Here is a 23,052-nt window from a genome sequence, read left to right as displayed (position 1 = left end):
GCTCAAAAGTGAATTAACCTGCTTTCTAAATTAATTTATAAGATGGCGGCTAAACTAATAATTGTGTGTGCTATTTATTATATGGTTGTCAATGTACTGTGAAAGTAATTTCGCTACATTTTGATGCAGTTAGTTTTTAATAGGCGCTCAAAACTTCAGGACATGCCCGTTAAAGTTTTGAGCCAAGGATGTCATACTTTATATTCTCCAGAAAACAAACTGCTCGTTAAAAATCCTCCGTACTTATTGCGCGTGGAATGGCTCTTCAAAAATTTGGGCAAGTTGAAAATTATTTTGGCCGTAGACGAGCGTTATGACGTTATTTAGATGAATAACGCCCGTACTTACCGCATTGCGTTATGATAACGAGTGCAATTAAGGCTCCTCCTGTACGTACTTTCTTCTTTCTACCATCGCGAAGCGCGCAACCACCGAATAATCTGGGGCATGTTTTGGAATTAATTTTGAGGAAGGCTGGTTACGACCGGCACAGCTCACACACTGTTGGTAATGGGCGAAATAACTCCATCCCAGGAAAATAAAAACATTCTTAAACCTGTTGCGTTTTTCAAGTACCTACTCTTTCTCCGTGCGATCTCGCCCGGAGGAAGAAACTTGGAGTGGTAATTATTTTGGTGCAGAATATTTCCAACAGGACGTTCAGTGCATTTCATGGTTTCAATCTTTCTCCGTAACAAAAGTTCACGATAGGAATATGAAGAGAAGCTTAGTGGCATGGAATGATAAAAAAAACATTTTTTCTCGCATTTTAAGTTATGCTAAAAACTGCAATACACATTGAGTAGCTTCGCTTTCTAGATTGGGTTATTGTTAATTTATTTGAGCATTAAAGCACGTCAATATCAAAAAAGACATTTTCCTAATCTGCTCTCGTTATAATTTGACCTGGATATGTTAGAACTCATTCTTGCGACATTTTGCTCTAGTTTCTCCTATTTTCGTTTAAGTATGAGAACGAAAAATAAAACCTTATCGCTAATGGTGATAGCAATTATGAATAATAACATTAATAGCATAACATTCTCTCATTTTTTGTAATTATTTGTTCTAAAAATCCTAAAAAAAAAGTTCTCATATCATCTCAGTTCAAAAGGAGTCATATTTCATCGATTAATTTTAAATGACGCGAGATTTTTTCAGTTCCAATATGCCACGTGCTCTCCTTCACTGCTTGGATTAACTCTAGCCCAGATGTTCTTTTTTCGTAGGCTGCACTGTTGCATCCCGCCTCTGGTATTTGAAAATGTTCACGCTGAGCTCTAAGCTTGGATGCCACGATTCCATTATTTGGAGGGCGAGCCGGAGTATCGGCGAGAGAAGGGAAAGCTTGGGCCTCGATGCATACCGACAATGGTCATAGAACGCCGTGCGTGGAAGCAAGAGCAAGCAAGCTGGAAGTTACATCGTCCGATACCTCTCAAATAGGATTTACATACATTTACCCACACGCACGTACTGATATTGATTCAGCTGGAGATAAGAATTCTCATTTGAATAATTTGAATGATTTAACTCCAGAACCGCGGCTGTGTTCAGCATTAGCATTTTCATTTTCACTTGGAAATGTTCTCTCTCATTTTTCGTAAATCAGTTTTAGCGTCTCTATACTTTCACACAATAGGACTAACTACTATACCAAGTTTTGACCACCTTTGGCTACTGCATAAGTTACAGTGCATACGTTGCAGTGGTTAACCATTCCAAGCGTTAGGGATTAATGTCAACCCCTTATAGTAATTAGATAATTAGTACCCAAATATACTTTAATATTTTTTCCCTCACTCGGTTTTACCGAACAAGGATGTGATTATAATAAAAAAGGAGAAAATTTACACTTCAAAAGAAAAAAATATCACTGTTATTTTGAATTAGGTAGCTTGCCTACCCGACCCTGAGTCATCAACTGCGGTAACGGCCGTCCTAAAGCCTAAGTTTTACAATATTTAACGAGAAGAGTCAAATGCTAAGCTTTTGAAAAGAAAAAAGTAAGAAGTGATCAAAATAACTTTGTTCTCCGGTGACTGTGTCAAGAAAATTCCGGAAAATAATTGTTGATGAATGTATTCACTACGGAAGGGAAAATTTTGATAGTGATTAACTCGTAAGTGATGGTAAATTGCGAATTGAATCGATATTATGGGCTAAAAACAAGCAAAATACCAACAATCTTCTCTTTGAACCCATGCACTACTGTGCTGAATAGATGCTCAAATATCCAGTTTTATAACAAGTAGCACACGCTGATTTGTGCGTAAATAAGAAATTCCTTTAGGACATCTACTTTCATATGAACAGGGTTGAGATTTTTTGTAGTGTTTTTCAGCAATAATTCAATGGTATTGTGGAAAAGTGCAACTGCCTTTCATTTAAATAAGCCCTATCACGGTAAGCATGACTTGCCAAAATCGATGCAGTGACTGTTAAATTTAATGGTATATCCTGACAAAACTAGTATTTTGGCCCAAGGTTGCCTTTATCATGTGAACTTACCGCCAACACCGGCCTGAAAAAATTATTATCAACCACTAAAATAGCCTTTTTTGGTTACAAGAGTCGATTTTTCCCACGTATCCTGATTTCAACGCAGCATACACGCACTCTGCCATCATAACCATTCCCGGACACTTGTTTTATCCTGCTCCTTTTTACCTCTCGAGCCTACCCCTCAAGATATTCGCCTCCCGACCCGTTTCTCTCTTTTATATCCTCACGTCCCCAACCCGTGGTTTTCCCTCTAACAGCATCCGTCTTCCCAGGGGAACTGTAAAAAAATATAGAAGTTCCTCTCTTCAGTCCGCGGGCAGGATCAGCTCTGGGTCCCTCAGCCTAGAGGAGACCGTGAAGTCTGAGGGCGAAACATTTTCAAGGGAAGAAGAATACGTGGAGTCGGGGGCGTAGCCATAAAATGGTCGGGTTATCGGGGAGGCTGGATTGAATGGGAAATTTACTTCTTTTTTCTCCTCTCCTCTTCTTACGACGCGGGGGGGACTGTGAGGAAGTTGCCCCGGGGAGGCTTGAAGGAACAGGTAAAGCATTCCTCATAACGTATTTCGAAGGTTCGCACGTGATCCGAATGAGTCGTAACGCCTCTCTCGTTCATGCGTGGAAAAAGATTTCAGGCGGTTAAAGCGTTGCGTCAGGATCGCAGGAGGGAACATAGGGGTTTGCACCGGTCTTTTAAACGTGGTGGAAATATCTGCTTAGCAGTGAGCGCACAGGTAGTCGCTTACACGATTAGCTGGATATCTGTGTGGGGGATAGAGAGCATTTGATTGGTTCCACATGAAATGGTAAATGGCCACTTTTTCTTACGCTTTTTTTAACGCTTTAAAGACCGAACTAACTTACTGATATTTATCATATTTTTGCATATACGATTAATATTACAACTAATTAAGAGATGTTATGAAAGAAAACCCGAACAAACAATTTTTAACACGTTTTCAAGCATGTTCCCAAATGGGAACAAACCACAAAATTTTGATAATGCTTGAAAAATAAATATACACTTGAACAAAAACTAAGTTCAGCAACCTTATACATACTGAACTTTTGAATAAATGAGTATTTTTTACAGGAGAGCGAGTCTCGGGGAAAATATCGAATAAATCGCATGCTCACTACAGAAGAGATGAAAATAACCCTTTGAAAAAGGCACAATTAAAGACTAATGTATATACACTAGTTATGCGATTCACTTTAAATATAATTCTATTCTTTATTTACACAGCAAAGGCTAAAGAGTAATCACAGATACGAAATATAATTTACATGAATTTTTTAAAATCTATTCCCAAAGGGGTACATTGGACTGTAAACGGTTATCTTGCTTCGTTTGTTTTTCCTGTTTCATCGTTGCCATCTTGTAACTGATTTTTAACCCACTTCCCATCGCCAAGTTGGCTTGAAATTTTTCACAATGGCTTGGTTCTGGTGACTATGTAATATTCTATAGTCATGAAATTTGAATTTTATTCCATTGCATTAATGCATCATTATTAATGCATTAAATTTATGCATTGAAAAATAGTTTTAAATTTTCTCGATAGATGGCTACAGTTATGATTTTGTATAAGAAATTTCTTTAAAATATCAGGTTTAATCGAATTTGTGATTCACCACTAAAAATTATGAGGTATATTTATAAAGTAAAGTAAGGGCCGTCTGGTCAGTAGCGAGAACAGAAAAAAACTCAAGGGTGGGGCGCAAAATATATCTTGAGCTAATTTTACTATTATCGTATTGAAAAACAATTTAGTCACATGCAAATTTTGAGAAATTTTTATTGAAATCGATTAAATACATGTACAGGATAATGCTATATTATTAAATAAAAAGTTACATCGCGGTTCTTCAATTTTTGGCAATGCAGGCGTACCCGCAAGGGGGGGGGGGCGCTCGCACCCCGCGCCCCCCATATGTATATGCTACTTCGTTTGGTCACAGGAATAAATATAATCATATGAGACAGATTTTATTGGCACTTTTAGTCGGATAGAAACCGACTTCGCGTCCGTATATATTCGCCTTTCACTTCTAATCATTTTTGGTACCACTGCACCAGCGTCCTTAGCCCCTTGGCATAGAAGCTCTCCACCTGAGAGTTGAACCAATTAACAACGCCGTTCTTGAGTCCCTTTTCGGTATTGAAATGTTGTCGACCTAGCCACTGCTTCAAGTGATAGAAGAGGAAGTAGTCGCTTGGTGCAAGGTCAGGATTTTACGGTGGGTGGTTATAGAGTTTCCAACGAAAATCCTGAATTTTCCTATTGGGTTTGAGAGCATTGTGAGCCTGTGACTTGGTCCAATCATCTCTCAGGCGGCGAGTTTCTATCCAGTGGGATAAAAACTGTTGGTGAAGTGGTACAAAAAATTCTTAGAAGTGAACGGCAATTATGTATAGAAGTGAAGTAGGTTTGCAGCCAAATAAAAGTGTCAATAAAATGCGTTTAAAATGAGTACATTTTTTCCTTTTACGAAACGGCCCTCACTTTATGAATATACCTTTGCAGAAAATAAAGATACAATAAAAAGATACTAAAAAACACCTCATACCATCAGGTAGCATTAAATGTCATATACTTGCCAAATATCATAATCTTTTCATCACCAGGGGCTTGGTTGCTGATTGGTTTTGATATTAGCATTGCGTGCCAATCCTATTAGGCTCATCCACACCTCAATCAGTACCCACTCTTTATTAACAGAGGGATGAATAGCTAATTTTGCATTTTTCATAGAATTTCATTCTGTTTATGGAAAAATCGCGTTTATTTTGTTTTTATTTTATTTTTATTGTTTTTTATTTAACATTTCAACGAAAACAGCACTCCCTTGTCCTTTTTTTATCGTTTTTCTTAAACAAGTTAACAATCAAACGTACATTCCCTGATTAGGAGCAACCCACCTAGGTGAGACTCGAAACAGCGACATCTTGTTTGGCAGGCGTGGACTCTACTCCGCAGTCACCGCGGCCGGCAAAAAAGAAAGAGAATAATATCTCGCACAAATGAAAAAAAATTGCCTCCTGAGAGAATTGAACTCTCGACCCCTGGTTTACAAGACCAGTGCTCTAACCACTGAGCTAAGGAGGCACGTTCTTGGGTTTGCCTTATTTGACATCGGCGACCCGGACACTTCGCAAATACGACTTGTCCTATCAATGGCATAGGGTGACCGTGACCAGATATTTCGGAAATTATTTTTTTCGAAAAACTGCAATTTGTAAGATTTCCATCTCAGAGATGACTTGTTCTGATTATGGGAAGTATTGAAATTATTCATATCATATACAATTATTCCACCAGGCATTTGAAATGCTATGAATATTTAAGGGTAGTTCAAAAACCCACTATCAACGCTTGGAAAGTAGCAAGGACGAATAAAAGATTTTTTTTCCAATAAGCTACGCGATATAATATAAAGTTCGGTGGGCTGCCTAATTGATAATGCATATTTTATTCAAGCCATTCAAGTAAGTTGAGATTTAGTAATTGAGTTATAAAAATTTTTAATTTCATTATTTTAAGAACCTATTATTTTAGATAAAAACGTCTATAACCCAGTAAGTTCTTCCGTTGCACGTTTTTCTTACGGTAAACCCAATCCCAACCAATACGGTAAATCCATGTGAACGAAGGAAACCCTATGCGGTATTTCATTATGGATTCGTTTCTTACTCTTTGCGGCGGAGTTAGCTCGATATGACAAGCATGAAGCCAAATCCTTTCGCCAGCTGACACGAAAACCAGGAATTAAGGATTCGTAAAAGAAACAAAGGCGCACGAAACACGATATAATAGTCTCCCACTCACAATTTTCCTCGCAAAATTCCGAGAAATGTCATTTGTAATGATTAAAGGAATTACATTATTGCCGTTGAGCCAAAACTCGCCCGCCTATATAACGGAAGACGTTAGCCAAAATTTCTACGATGAATTAACCCCCCAACCTTTTGTGTGGGAGAAAACAAGAGCTTTATCGAAGAAAGGCTCAACTAAAATAAAGAAGAATTATCCTGGAAAGTATCACGAAAGGTTTTTAATCATATATTATTTTCATTTCGTTGGAGTTGAACACCGTTCTTTAGACGGACTCTGATTTGTCTCCGAGAATGCTGTTACCTGCCTTTCAATCAAAGGGTAAACCGGAGCAATTTTTACCAATGCGAGATTACGATAAAATTAAGAAATTTACTCGTTGCATGCATCATGATTAGATGCACTGGTGCTTTATAGATTAGTTACTAGAGTGATTTCTTGATGAAAGCATACTGACTTGCATAGAAAATACTATCGTTTATAAGTGAGGATAAATCCACAATAAAAGTAGAAAAAGGTGTCTAAATCATTTTTCAGTGAAAATTTTCCGCCCTGTTAAAATAAGGTTCAATGTTCTTACCTTATAATATGTCTATTTCTAAAATTCATTGATAACTCTACACTGCAGTTGTGATAAAATAGCTACATGACCAGGGTTTTCTACCTAAATTTAACTTATTATTTAATCTGGGTACGACCCGCGGAGCTATTTTGGTCACTAGCTCATATCGTAGTTCACGGCTATTATGGACGTTCTTCGTCATTAAATATTTCTTGGTTTATTTCACATTTGGAACTAGAGAGTTAAAAGTGAGTATCGAAAACGAAACCAAGAAATATAACTTAAAAGGTGAAAGTGAAGTGCTGCGCAATATCTGAGGGGTCAGTCGCATTAAGCCGACGCATTTTGAACAACTAATTATTAAAGAAATAAATAATTGCATATAAAAATTTTACATATAGTCTAGTGCTAAAATAGGGTTTATTATTATTTTTTCATTTTATTTATGGTTATTTATTATTTTTAATTGGATGTATGAAATTAAATTTAGAGATTCCTATTGAAACTTATGCTATTAGAGTAGGTCCGTAATTTTTTACAATGCTTCACTTTACAAGGCGTTATTTACACCACTCTATCGGCCAATACCTGTAAAAATCAATACTCAAACTAAAATATTGTGCAAATCATTAATTAGAAAAATTATTACTCTACGAGTCCCTCCTAAGCTTTTGCGGTGGTCTTATTTCCTTATAATTGTCAAACCGTCTTGAAAACCTTCAGTATCCATAATTTTAGGATTACACTTTAGTGGTCTCATTAAATTTCAAAAACGCCTTTTTTACTCCACAACGTTCAGCTATAAATATCATCAGCGTAAACGGTTTGACTGTCATTATCATTGCGGCTTATATAATCATTGCCAAATATATGAAGCCTCAGTCGTTTCATGTAAAAGTCCTATGTACGAACTATATAGTGCATTAATTTTCAAGTTAGTGAAATGTGATTTCATGGAGTTGATAGTTTTATATATCTTGTATCTTTATAAGAAGAAGGAGATTAGTCAAAAATGGAACTCTAGTGAAAAAATGTGGTTTTTGAGGCAACGTGTTGAACTATAAATGGAAGTAGTATAAAAAAGGTGACAAATTGTAATTTTTAAAATTATTCTGTCATTACCCAGACGGCACAGAATCCTCCGTATCTAATTCGTTTGCGGATAGTATCCATTGACGAAAAGCGACGGAGCGGTAGTAAATGGATGCTATCTGCATACGAATTAGATATGGAGGATTCTGTGCCGTCTGGGTAATTTTTCAATAATTCTCATTTGAAGAGTTTCATGCAAAATTGCAAGCTAAAAGAAACGCTAAATCCTCTGTGAGGTATATTCACCCGATCCATCCGTATATTTCTAGAAAGTGCTCTCACCGACAATGCTCTAACTCGGTCCATTCTAGAAACCGAAGTCGCGCTATAAATAAATTTACGATTCCGAGAACTCTGGCGTAAAAGTTCTCTCCATAAAGTTTCTCTTACATCTCCATTCGGAAACATGTGTTCACACATAGACACACTATGGGAAGAAAATAGAACAGCGAGACCAGTTTCAGAGAAAGCCTCATTTTTAGGAGTAAAACCTTGTGGCGGAAACAAATACTGGTTCTATATATATATGACTGAAAGTATTTCTTTTCACACGTCATCTTTTGCGAAAATGGGTAACAGTGCATAGTACGTCTGTAGCCCGCTCTCAATTCTATTCTTACGTACACGCCTGCGGTCGGTTCCATTGTTTTGTTTCCGGGCACCCGTATTAGTAACAGCGTAAACAATCGGTCGCGGAAGGAGGAAAGATAATGCTCGGCTTCAATGTGGTAGCAAATATGATTTTCAGCACGTTTATCCCACGCGGAGACCTGTGTTTCGATGAAATTTTACGACGACCATCTTCTTCACATGCTACGGCTTTACCGGGAGTATAACAAGCGGACCAGGGTGGGAATTATTAGCTGCGGCTTCAACCGCCCTTCTCTCCCTTTTTAAGCCTCTCTCTCATACTCTTTACTTTGGTTGAGCTCCAGGATGAGCGAGACCATAGAGGAATATCTGTAATCCAATTATCAGATACTTTTTTCGGCTTCCGACACGATTTATTCTCCGAATATTAAAATGAGGATTATCAGCACACTAGAGGAAAACGGACAGAGAATTAATGGCATCAGAAAGAGATTGCGTTAGAAGAGGAGGAATTAATGAACAGGACGGAGCTTATGAGAGGATCGTTGTTTAAGAGTTTTAAGTAAAGGTTAGTGCAGAGTCTGATATGGAGCGTAACGCTTTGCCGTGCGGAAACATGGACACATAGGAAGAAGGACGAGAGAAAACTGCAGACGTTGGAGATGTGGGTGTGGAGAAGAATTGAGATGATGGATTGAACGGAGAGGATAAGGAACGAAGAAGTGCTGGACACGGTGGGTGAGGAAAGAACGCTTCTTGATGAGATACGGCGAAGATAGAAGGTATGGATAGAGGGAGTACTTAGCGGAGAGGGGATGCTGAAAACGGTGCTAGAGGATAGAACGTGGGGTAAACGAGGGAGAGGAACGAAGGGAATAGATTTATGGACACAATGAAATGGAGGAGATCTTATTATCAATCAATCATAAAAGTAAATTGAAGGTCTGGAGTTGGATCTATTATCTAGAATGGGCCGCACAATATATGTGGTATTAAACATTGCACAAATCCCGCATAAGTTTCCCTTTATTGATGCAGTAATGAAAACATTGCGGGAGGTGGGAATGTTATTCAATTTCCCTCCTATTAGCGCAATAGAAAATACCGAATTATATTTTCTTACAATTAACGCTGAAGTTTTTAAATGAGAGATAGCGAGCGTAGCCTATGTATAAACTAACCCCCAAACTGCGGCGAAAGTGACACCGCTTCATTCGTTGCAATACTTTTGAATCCGACTGTATGGAGTTATTTATTATTGGGGGGAGACATCCAGAATGTTTCTTAAACACTCCATGCAAATGTACCTTAATTGGTAGAATACTTTATTGATAATATTCACTCGACTTTTAGGTAGGTTGTTACCCACGGCTCATTTGAATGTGTTTACAAAATCCGCCGTACCGTCGGCAGAGTGATCCAAATTTCACGGGAAATATAATGTAATTAGGGACATTTCCAGATATCTTACTCGCTTTGATAGAATCTGTAGGAATTAAATTTTTAATCTATTCGTCGTGATTTAAAGAACTCCGTTACGAATGTATGGAATAAATGGATCACCCTGCGTTCATCGCCGAGAAGCAGGCATTTTTGCAAATCGATAAAAAAGAGTTTAGTGACAGTATAAATCATCCCTGTAAATGTGAGAATAGTTCTCCGCTATATAGTCGCCTTTATTTCTTCTATCAGCATGCTAACGTCACTTCTTGCCTTTCATCTGGTAAGCTTCTTTCTGGTACCTACACATTTTTCCTGAAAAAATAACACATTTATGTGTTTTAATCATGAAATTGAATTTTGTTGTTTTTTGACATATAAAACGTTTATGTTTTCAAGAAATTGTGGTTTAAGTTTCAAAAGAAATATTTTGTTCCTGTTTGGTAGAGCTGGATTTCAGTTTATTTCCTTTCAACTAGTTTTCATGCATTAAAAATAATTATTTTGAAAATTTTAGGCGAATGTAATGCAATTTCACTATGACTTATAATTTAAAAAGTGTATTTATTAAAAAATTTACTTTTTTATTAAAACCTATAATTAATCGTTGGTTAATTGTAAAATGAAAATACATTTGAACGAAGGGAATATTTTCTCAAATGATATTGGGTTCTATTTTTTTTATACTTTTGCGCATTAGGTTTAAGACTGGCCTATTGCTTAAATGATGTTTTAATTTTAATGATTGGAAAAATCAACTCCTTAATTTGGCATTTTTTTGTGAAAAAAGGGAGGAGGCGTTTTGAATTTATCCAGAAATGTAAATTTTTCCTAAATTAAGACATCCCTAGTAAACTTTTGACTAGGTAAAATATTATAAAATGTTTGGCTATCTCCTCAAATAACCCAAATGAATGTGGCGCTGCATTTCCCAATAGGTCAAATATAAATTCCGAAAGTAACATTTAGGTCAGATTACCACAATCGCCCCGAAAAGCGTATCAAAGACTCTTGCCAAAACATTTTCTTCCAAAAAATTGGTTCTACGGATATTCGATGTCTTAAATTTTTAGGTTTTATCCAATGTTTCTCTCCGTTCAGCATTAAAAATTGCTGTTCTCAATCGGTTTTTCTGCCACTTTTTGCCGTATCGTCCGAGATCCGATATCATTTTATCAGACGGGAAACTAGGCGATGGGAGGTGCCAGGGCAGGCCGTGCTATCCGTCAGCGTCGCCGGCGATACGTGCAAAGATATGCGGGCATTGGGATTTTCCGTGCGAATCAAAATTTCCGGCGGAATCAGATCCCGCTCCCGTAACCTTGGCCCGCTTTGCGATGCTCTATCTTTTTATTTTTAAAACACGTCGCGCCAGCCGGGTGGATCGCAAAAGCCCATGCAGGTCCACAAGTCTAGGAGGTTGTGAAATTTTGGACTCGGCGTATATGAACAGGGCATTTGTCATCGAACGTTTAGTTTTTGCCCCTGGACCACCGTTCTTTGACCCAAGAATACTTTTAATTCCGCGCCTGCAACCGTGGTATGTGATTGAATCCGGAAAATTTCATTAATCTTCTTGCATTCTTTCTGTGCCGTTGCCTTTTTTACGTATGCTATTGCATTCTAGAGCAAACTCCACCAAGCAGCGTTTTCCATATTTTTTATCATCAATTTTTTTGGCTTTTAGGAAATATTCCACTGCGTCAGATGTTTGCAATCATATCCTCAGATAAAAACAGGCAAGAGGTATCATCAGTGATTAATCGTAAGAAGAATTGATTTAAATGAATTGAGTGAAAATAATGCAATTGATGCAAGTTAATCTATGTCCTAAATATTTGTAAGTATCTCGCAAAATTTATTTTTTTAACAAAGGGAAATTTTGTATATTTTCTTTTTGCATATTGCTATCAATACGTAAATATTTGGGTGGTATTAGAGGGGTATCGGCCATTGTTGATTACATTGTTTCAGTGTGAGCAGTAAATACGTCCATTAACCTTATGTGACCTTAGTTTAATTGAAGTAAATCCATAAAAACTTAAAATTTATTTTCACTATTCAGAAATTGGCACTCATCGTTAAATGCACAATGTTACGTTCTCATTTCAGCTATCTTTCGGTTTGATATTGAAAAATGGATTTACTCTGTGGCGATGATTGCCACATATTTATCGTTATATGTTTTAGCCGTCAAGTATCGAATGAAAATTATTTGTAACATTACTTATTTTTAGGTAGTTTATGCTTAATTCTAGGGAATATTTATTTCAAAATGACATCTATTTTATACTAATTGCAAACAGAATATTTTATTGTATTTGTACGCATCGATCCCAATAAATTTTTATTCTTTTTAATTTGATAAAAATAAATTTGATTATCTCAAAGAAGAATCGTCCGCAGAGACTCTTCCCAAAACCGTGTACTAACGAGGAATCGTTGAAAAGGAGAAAGAAATTACATCCATCTTCCTTGCGATGAAGGATTTCCATCAACTTGCGCCCGCTACCGTTTACTCTACCGTTACGTAATGGCGAATCAATTTTCAGCGCATTGTAGCGCACATTGCCATAATTGCCGCTGGCATGAGAGAGATGTTCTGGGAAATGAAATGAGGAGGCCCTAATGGTTCATCATGCAGTAGCCGCAGGGTTATATTTCCGAAAATATTTTGCCTCGCGGTATTGGTTAGTGAGATTATGATAGATGAGCTGGCTCTGTGGGTTACGGAGGATGTATGGAAGTTTTTAAGATTATTCTGGACGATTGCTTAGATAAACCAGGGATTTATTTAGGCAATGCTCTTCGGGTGGGTCAAATAATAACATAATGTATTATTTAGAAATATATTTTTTGCTAATTCTCTGGCAAGTTTGAGTGAAATTATTAGCAAGATTATAATAGATAAGTTGGGTCTGTGGTTTAAGGAGGGTGAATGGATGCTTGTGATATACATTCTGGACTGTTATTTAGATGACCCCGAAGGTTTTTGTTACCAATGCTCTTCTGGCGGGTCAAAGATGGATAACAGATAGATTATTTAGAAAAAAAAATTTTAAATTCTCAGGCAAAACTATATGGACTCGTATCATATTACCACTGAGGATAATAAACTTAGTTTCCAATTAAAATTTTGGATTTCTCCAAGCGAGGTTTACGCTACCGCACAATGATAATATGAATCTCTGAGCGCCAATCATCTACTCAGTATAACTATTTTTGCGTTAAAAATTCTACAGAATTCATGTGATCATTTCTGAATCTCCTTTTTTTGTCTTACAAGTATTTTTTCCGGTCCAGGTCTACCTATTGAAGCCGTGAATTTCAAAATGTCCTGAGTGAACATAGCAAAGTTATGAAACCAACCTTTTTTCTGGGAATAAATCTTCTAATCCACTAGAATAAATCTTCTAAGCCACCAGAATTATCTATTCTCTTTTGCATATGGATATATATGCAGTGCTGTATATATTTTCCATTTGTAGGAGAGAAATCAAAGCATCAACTATTGAGTTGCCCCAAAACTATACATAAAAGCCGTTCATCACACAATCCTTCCATGTCGACTCCTGCCATTCATGAATTCAGCGCTCTATTCTTTAATGTCAGTGCAATAACTACGCATATTGTCCAACAAATTTAATTATCTTCGATTTTCAGAATTTTTCCAAATAATTTATTTACTTTCGGGTTTCAGTGCGTCAGATTTTCTTGTGACGACAACATATTTCGACATGATGAAGTTGGCAGTATTGCCAGCGAAACTGTTGTCATCACCACAGCAACCGACGCGGTCGAGGCCGGAAAATGTGAACACTCGTAATAATTTGCGAATTAATTCAAATGATTTTTTTGTAAAAGGTTTTTCTGGGTTTATTTGTTTTTATCATTTCTGTAGCAAAGTATACATAAATATTCGCTCGCGTGACTCTGATACACGTCACATCTTTCACGATGTTCCCGCATGAATGAGGGAACACTGTCAGCAGGTCCCATTCTTGCAATTTCCCCGTCTGTAATTTTCAGGAGTGAAACTTTTTCTTTCTCTCCCCTTTCATTTCACCTCCAAAATCTCCAAAAAAATTGCTGAAATACCCTCAACTCAGAAATACCCTTTGTATCTCCCGCCATTTGCCTCTTTCCTCGCTATTTTCCATCATTCCCACCCATCCACTCATTTCCACCGTCTCTTTTTACGGTTTCCGCGTTTCTTTTGTTTTTTCTCTTGCCCCCATTTCACTCACGATCCGATTCGCTTCTCTTTGTCGTACCCTTTCGCTTTTCCTCTTCATTCGCCTCGCGGCCCTCATTTTTTTTCGCTTGGCACTCGTTTATCAATCCCACGTCATTTTTGTCGTCAGCAAGGTTCTGATTGGAGCTTGAATGTAGAGGAGGAGAAATTCTTGACGGGTTAAGATGATGGATTGTAAAAAATGCTCTTTTCCCTTTTCCACCATCAAGAATTCATGTTGTTCTGCAATAGTGGCTAGTGTCCCGCGTCATTTTTCTTGTCTTTTGGAATCCTTCTTATTTCTCGAGATCAAGAGGTATTCAAGGAAATCTGTAATGACCCTAAATTAAAATAAAATGCCTGTTCTTCATGATGGAGAATAAAAATTTTAAAAATAATAATAAATAATAGAAATAATTCATAATTGGCAGTGTGCACAATTTTCTTGCATAGCATTATATATGTTCGCAATTCAACTTCTGTAAATTTTATACATGCATCTTGATAAGAATATAGGCATATATGTGAAAGTAAGGCATATATGCTTACCAGATAGTAAATAGCATCGAGGAAACCTCATTGTCAGCAGAAATTGTCGTAAGGAATAAGTTTTTTTCAAATGGTGGTGTACAAATTCCTAAATGACTTACATTCGTCAAGAGGATAAGTCTACAGTCAGATTAAATCAGAAAAAAAACACTTATGATCGACAGTTAAGTAAAATAATTAAGTATAGTTAAAGAATAATTTTCTAAAACTCTCAATATAACATAATCAGTTGGTTAAAACTGAGCACAATTGCACTCAATAGAGTTTTGATGAAGCAGTTATTTTGGGCATCTTTTGGTATACTGAGCATATTATTTTGATATTTTGCCTATGGATGGAACTCACAAGAAAATTTGGTCTAAGTGAACTATAAAAGTGTTACATAAAAACTACACACATTTATGGAGTGATTATGGGATAACATGTGAGTTATGATTTGAAGGTGACTAGCTTTAGTAGGAGAGACTTGCCCTGTACCGGATACCCAAGGTTTTTTACAAATAATATTTTTTCTAATACGTTTGAAAAGCTAAAATGTTTATTGTTAAGTGACAAAATCAGTGTCTGAAAAATGCAGTGGTTAAATATATAAAATAAATAAATAAATTTTTTGTTTTTGTAGCAGTCCAGAAACTCTTGCCCAGGACGCGACACTTAAATAACATGTTGATTAGATTGGTTTAAATAATCATTTAACACAAGTTTATACATTTCATAATTAGTAAATAAGTGAATTAAGTTACATATTGTTAGCATTTCTTCATACTTGTTGAAAAAGAGGTATGCTTGAGGATTGCTTAAACCGGGAGCTCGTTGAATACTGGTTGACTGTGGTTTTTGCAACGAAAGTTGGGGATGGTGGCTAAAAAAATCATTATAAACTCATTTCCTGCTGTATTCTTTCCTTCATTAAATTGGTGTGGAATTTTCAAGTGTTCAGCTAACTCAAAAGCAAATCTTAGATAATCTTAATTTTTCATAGGCATCACCTTCTTGTCTATATCTATTAAGTGCTCAGCTAATTTGAGTTTTAGCTCTTCAAAGAATGCCTTCTTAAAGTGACCCATATGGGGCTTTATATCCACGTCCTCACCTCTTAGCTGCTTGATTCCGCCTGCCAGCGTAATATTTGGGACAGAGAAATGGAGTAAATCTTGTCTAATAGTAATTTTATTTTTTGTACTTGCTTTCTTGCTATTTTCATAGAGTCCTCTGACCAAATACCCTTTTTTCTCCTTCGTTGTTGCGTGCGATGTGCTTGGAAAGAAGAAAATAAGGTGTAATGAGCTAGCACGCTATAATGTTAGTGTCCGGTAGTGGGCAATTCACGACTGTCCGATACTGGGAAAAATTGGTGTGGAGATGATTTAACTTTACCCTTGCAAACTAATGCTTATAATTAACTTTAAATTACTTCAATGCATTGTCTATTTAAGTAGTATTGACACAAACTATAAGAAAAGAAAACCTTCTGACCATATGTCACAGTTTCAAAGGTTAAAAATTAGGTCGGGAAGCATTCAATGGGACAAAAACTCACTCACACAAAACATATACCTCACTCACTGCTACTATAAGACTGGCGGGAAATGGCTGCCTACTACGCAATGACTTTGGGTGGCATAGCACTTTCAGGGCCAGGGTGCGTGACCCTGCCATCTATTTTTTTCTGAAACACACGCTGCCCCGTATTGGGCAGTGTCCGGTATTTGGCAAGTCTCCCCTTAGTGGAGTGTAAAAATTCCTTATTGAATGAAAACTTAGAGATATGCAAGCACAAAAGAAAATGTATCTGAGGTGAAATGTTATAATTTTGCTTCTTACATATTTAGACAAAGTTTGTACACTCGTATGACTTTAATGACTAGATTGGCAAAATCAAGGGAGAATAGTTTCCAAACGTTACTGAAGCATAAGACTTTGAGATAATAGGATGGAAATATGTGGTGAAGATTTGTGATGTAGCTCTGATTTTGACTGGCAAGGGTAAGATGGACATATTTGAAAAACAAGGGCTCCGAATGTTGGATGGGAGAAACTTTTCATGGGGTTAAAAGGAGAAGCGGTTATGCTCAGGGTCAGGAGCAAATTATCTGGAAGTTTATATTTTCCGACAAAATTAAAACATGAAAGAATTTAATGGGAGTAAAATCTTCAACACCGTCATCTCTCCTCCCTTCAGGCTATCACTTAAGCATTAAAAAATTGCAAGCCAGAAATTTATCCCTATCTAATTGGCTCTCAAAATCTTCATTAGGCGAGGCTCGAGAATGTTGTTCATGACGGACGTGGAGTGGGGGACTGCCAAAGTGGGATGCAATAAAATAAGATGAGCCGGAGCAAAATGCGAGTTGTGCCGGTCTCATAAACTTGCTAATTTGCGGATGTGCTTGATTTTCCATCATCCTACAGTTTATAATGAAGCCTCCTTATACTTTTAGACACTTTACCAAATCTTGAATGTAACAGTAAAAAACCGCTATACTGATATTTGAGCAGGAATAATTGAAATATGACAAAAGGTGTTGAATTGAGTTGGACCAAAGCAATTAGAAGAAAATACCCACCCTATTGCATAGCTGAATGACCTTCTTCTCTTTGTTTATTTGACGATTTCATTTGATTTCAACCCCAATAAGTCAACTTTAAGATATTAGTTAACAGCAAGTCTGCGTCACTTATATACCAATCCAGTTGAAGGAACTAAAATAGTATGTAGGGGTTGAAATTCATTCATTTTAATTGCCATTTAAACTATTCTCCAAAACTAATGCCCGAATCCATCAGTTTAAATCAAATATATGTAAAAATAGCTACAATTTCTACTAAAGCATAATTTGATAATTGCTTGTGTATCAGACTTTCTGTGAAAATGGCTATTTTGCGTGCCTTTTTTCATTGTGGAACACTAAAATACTCTTTTCAAACATATTTTACGAGTTATGCGTATTACAATGTGATAAAGTTTTTATTTTCTAATGCCGTGGAGTTAAAGAAAGTACGTTTTAGTGAAATTTCCTTCCAACTTATTATTTTTAAATATTCAGATACTGAGCACAAAATGAGAACATAGTGGTGAAGGAGGAAAATACACTTTTTATTGATATGATGATGATGTCTACGACGAACAAAAGATGGGGACAGTTACGGAATTTGGGAATTAAGTTATAAATGCATTATAACCGTTTTCCATTTTACTCTGCTCTCACTTAAAGTGCTAAAAACAACTCAGGTTCACCCTAAGATTTATGCCAACCTAGGATTGATTTTTTAATGTATATGGCCTGCGCTAAATTAACTATTTCCTTTTTGAAGGAAATTTATTTACTTCAATCAGCTCAAAACTGAGCAGAGAAATAGAGGTCGTAAACTAAATTTAAAATCCATGTCTTCCTTCTTGAAGTCTTTGTCTTTGCTCTTAAGATAAAATATTGTCTCTATTATTGTAATGCTATTATATTAAATTAAATACTGAATTATGCAAAATATTCAATTTTATTCTCTTCGCAAAAGCACTGCTAATAAGCAGAAAATCTGTAGTTGTACGTTGAAAATTTGCGATCCTTACATGCTATATACATAAATTTTGGCGTCTGATGCTTAATGATTTTTATCGGCAAATGGAAATATCTGTCATGAAGATATTTTTTCCTCCGTTATATTTGCTCTCCTGACTCCATAATTATTTGTAATTTTCGTGAAAATGGGATTGACTTCGTTTGATAGAGTTCCTATTCTATTAAGTCTATGCATAGTTGTTTAGCGTGCTATTTTTGCAAAATACTTGTATCACATGAAATCCATTTCAGGACTAATTGGTTATACTTCCTTTGTGTGGTGGTAAATTCTCGAATTGTTGTGAAGGTCGTCTTACAGTACGACAGCAATACTAACCAAGGTCAAGAACATTCTCCGTAAAAAATAACTTTTTTGGCTCACGTTTAGGGCACAATATCAGCCTAGCTCCTCGGAAATAATCATGATGGTCGGCCGAAATTCTTCAAGGTGGTGTAGTGTGCCCTAGGCGATGCTTTCTTTCCTCTGCAACACTCGCCTTCTGGTTCCATTTCCCCCGTTGAACGTCGCGCAATATCAAACGCACGGACGGCACCAGCTGAATAGTTTCCTTAGTCTTCTCCGAGGACATGACACCAGCGCCAGCGCAAGGCTTGCGATCGGCATGACAACAATTTCGCCCTTTGCCTCCCTGGAGTCCGTGTGGTTTTTACTTTGACCTGTCCTCTCGAGGAATTCGCTGAAATATGTCCGACGGATCGTCTGCCGTATCTCCTTTGTTCCCTTGACTCCATTCTGTTCATTTCTGACACGTGACTTTTGTGTAAGAATCCCGGACTGTTTCATTGCTGATGTATTCCCTAATATGAAGTTTTACTCCATGAAATATACTCTTTAAATTAATTTGAATGGCCCATATGGAAAACAATGTCATTCTTAGTATTTTAAAATTATGAGGTCATTTATGCAAACAAGAATATTTATTTTGAAAATTTTTATGAGGTGTGACAATTAAATTAAGCAAATCCTATATTCATGAGAATTTCAAAACATAATCTTCGTGTTTGACTTTAAAGTTTTCCGTTAAAAACAAAAAATAAAAATATCACACACTATGTTTTATCGATGTAGCATGCAAGGATTGGAATTTTTTGACATTATAATACGGATTCACTTCTTACTAGCACTGCTTTGTGTGCGTTGAAGCGTACATAATTGAGTTTCCTGTAGTAAACATATAGAATAAGTCGTATTGACCAAATACTGATATTAGGTGCCTTTTTAAGAGGTGATTCATACTATAGATAATGTGTAGGCCAGTTGCTTTATTATTTTTGTAATTATTATCAAAAAGATGCTGTAATTGGATTCATAATGATTTTTGGATAGAGGTTTACAATTTTATATACATGTATCACAGGAAATTTTATGGTAAAATTTATGCGAAAATAAATATATATGGTGATTTTTCCGACATGATTGCTTCATAGCCCAGTACCTCTACCGGTAATGGCACTAGATTCTTAAAATATGGTAGGTTTTCCTTGTTTGGTGTGGAAAAGATACTAATTTTTTTCATCTCTCGACATTGCGAAAAATAACTATTTCTATTTCCTACATATGCGAATTTTAGGTGCATTAACTCTTTCTGAAATGGGTCCCAAGATTCCACGATATTCCACGAACTAACGGGTGCTTACGCATTTCATGGTAAAAGAGCTACCAGACTACAGGATAAAAAGTTGTCTACTGGCGAAAAATAACGTGCTTAAATAGCTTCCAGGCTCAGCGTGGTACGCAGGGAAAAAAATTCTGAATATCTTTTCCCCGAAAAGCGTCTTGCTTCATACTTGATTGGCCCCTTTCCCTAAATATGATTGATTTCTTCCCTCACCCCTCGGCTCGTTCACATTTCCATTCAGCTTTCCTCTTCCCTCCTGGCGTTACAACATACCAAGCTCTCCTTTTCTTGCTGGAGAACCACCATCGTAACCATTTCATCCTTTGTGATTTACGACCACTGCTGCCTCCATGGTTGTCCCTTGAGTACCCACGAAATTTTCATTTTTTTCTTTTGCTTTGGCATCAATAATCTTGCATATAATGCTGGAATTTCGATGAATTGGTTTTCTTTAAAAGATAATTTATTTATATGTTAATGTATGCGGCCGTTACTGCTGCGGGTATTACTTGCATTCTGTACCGCGAAAATAATTGCTTGTTGCCCTTGGAAAAATGAAGACCCTATTGTTTGAAATATGAAGACCTTGGAAATATAAAGACCCAACCCAAGTGACGTGCAATTTGTTGAACTTACCTCCTTAGTTCACAATTAATATTTCTCTGTGGATAAATCATTTAAATACTATTTCCTTCCAATTTTTTCTACTGAGGTTCAACTTTCACAATGCATCATGTATGCGAAATACGTTGAGAAATTCAGAGCTCTTCATCGAATTTCTCTACAAGCATCAAAAGAGGTCACTGTAGATTATCTAAAGTATCACTTATAAATCATCTGATATATATATCAACTCATTCGCGTGAACAGCCAAAAAAAATATATTACCTTGACGGATTTCGGATTGCATATGAGCACTTGTGTCTTCAAGAGTCTACATTTCACGTCCATAGAAAAAAATGAGAAAAATTTATCATGTAAGTCGTATTATTGCGCTAACCTTTCGCAAAGTAATTTTTCTTGATTTAATTACGAAATTAGAACCAAAAGATTTTACGATACTTCATTTTCAGATTTTTACTCCCAACTGCTGTTGTACAATTCGATTGATTAAATTCCTGGAAAGTGGGGGTTTCTCCTTTAACCCACTTTTCCATTAATGTAATAGGAATCACCATTGTTTTAAATTTGTTGTGACGATCATTGATTCGAGCTTTCATGTAATTTGTCGCTATTGTAGTTGACAGGGAAGAATTTATTTAGTTTCCCTCAATTCAACCCTATTCTTATGTATATAGATGATTTAATCTTTCCCAGAATGTATTCGGTTTCTAAAAATATAAAAGTATGTGGGAATTTCTATAATTATGATGTAATCATGGCTTATTGTTAAATTTAGAAAAATTTATTGGGCGATTTTTTGATGGAGAACGACACAGAAATAGAAATTTCCCCTTTTTCACTCCCTTCACTTCTTCCAATATTTATTTCACATACAATATTATATCCATTGATAGTTCTCGTTATGTTCAAACCATAGTCGGGGGGGAAAATGTGGATAATCCAGTCTGCTCTGAAGATATAGTTGGGAAACTATATTTTATTATATTCCTTTGATCCTGCTATACGCGTTAGGGTTAAAGGTTTCGTTTAATTATAGACTACTCATAAGCTACCTTTTCAAAAGTGACTAGGAAACCCATGCGAAAATTTTGCACTCTCACTTTCTTTACACATAAATTCATAATATTCTCAAATTCTTAAAACAATTTCATAATAAACTCTCACTCTTATACATAGCAGTTTTGTACCATTCACCCATGCACAATCACTATGTGCATTTCGTACTATTTTCATTTTTTGATGTCGATTCCCGTTGATATTTTTTCTTGACTACTTTAAAAACGATATTTTTTAACTCATAATACCTTTTAAGTTCCTTACATACGATGTATTTTTTAGATAGCATTAAAAATTCTCCATATTTCTTAGATTTAATTTTTATTATTTTTTCTAACTTAAGTTACGTTTCTTTAGTTTAGTTATGGATTTGACGGGTATTTAAACCTTTCTTGCTTTTGGAATTTTTAAAAATTGTGTTGAGTCGATACACTTCGAGCGAGTAGTTGACATGGAACAATCGAGACTTTTTGGTCAAATTAATGGGTAAATACCGATATTTGAGACTTAAATAGTATTTCTTTCGTCAGAAGTCGGTAATTCAACGTTTTTATAATGATACCTGCCTCATTTACTACTGTAGCTGCAGTATTGACGAAAACATAGGCAAAATGATAGAAGAAGGCCTTTTTGTAATAATATACTTTGGATAAGGATTTATTTTGTGGCTAAATTTAGGTAGAGAACTCCAAATATAACAATGCTGACGGTCGTCAATAGTACATTAAGCCAAAAACGCAAAAATTTCAGCATTTTTATGAATTTTTTTTTCAAAGTTTACCGTAAATTGCGCAATATGAATGCAGGAATAAAAATGCGTATATTTTTTTCTTTCCGATGGTATGTATTTCAATTATAAGTAACTGTTATCACTAATTTAAATATGCAAAAGAAAAAAGTCTGCAGGAATTAATAACTAACTTTATATGTATTTTTCATCGAAACCTTTTAGTCAAATTAAAAGGTAAATAGTAAAATTTGAGCTTGAGCTTGTATTTTCGTCAGAAGCTGGAGAGATTACGTTTAAAATAATACCAGCTTTATCTTTGTAGGTGCAGTATTAACGTGGCATATGTATGATGCTTGTTGATGTGACTATTTTAGCCTGATATTTTACCGTCCGCCCATCAAGAGATTTGAAACCCGCTACATTTGCTACTTTCTCTGTCATTGTTTCATCCTACCTCTCTGTGTGTTTTGAGACTGTCTGAATATGTTAGCGATTATTTTATGGCTTGGTAGATTATTACTAATTCTTAGCATCATTTATTTCCTCTACTATCGGCATCCTATTCAATTCTGAAAATATTTTATTACCGTCTAAAGACTTTCACCTCAGTGAAACCCTTTTAGTTACATAACTTCC

At 36.1% G+C, this 23,052-nt stretch overlaps 1 protein-coding gene and 1 non-coding gene across 6 annotated transcripts in view; one reads left to right on the top strand and one right to left on the bottom strand.

Moving 5' to 3' along the window:
* The window catches only part of LOC124163718 (calcitonin gene-related peptide type 1 receptor-like), a 510,985-nt gene that overhangs the window by 397,693 nt on the left and 90,240 nt on the right, over nt 1-23,052 (top strand). The window lies entirely within an intron of this gene.
* Nucleotides 5,543-5,615, bottom strand: Trnat-ugu. Its single transcript has one exon. It is a non-coding gene; the product is annotated as a tRNA-Thr (tRNA).

Source organism: Ischnura elegans, chromosome 8 (assembly GCF_921293095.1).
Source record: "Ischnura elegans chromosome 8, ioIscEleg1.1, whole genome shotgun sequence".
NCBI lineage: Eukaryota > Metazoa > Arthropoda > Insecta > Odonata > Coenagrionidae > Ischnura > Ischnura elegans.
This window is presented reverse-complemented; position numbering and strand designations above follow the sequence as displayed.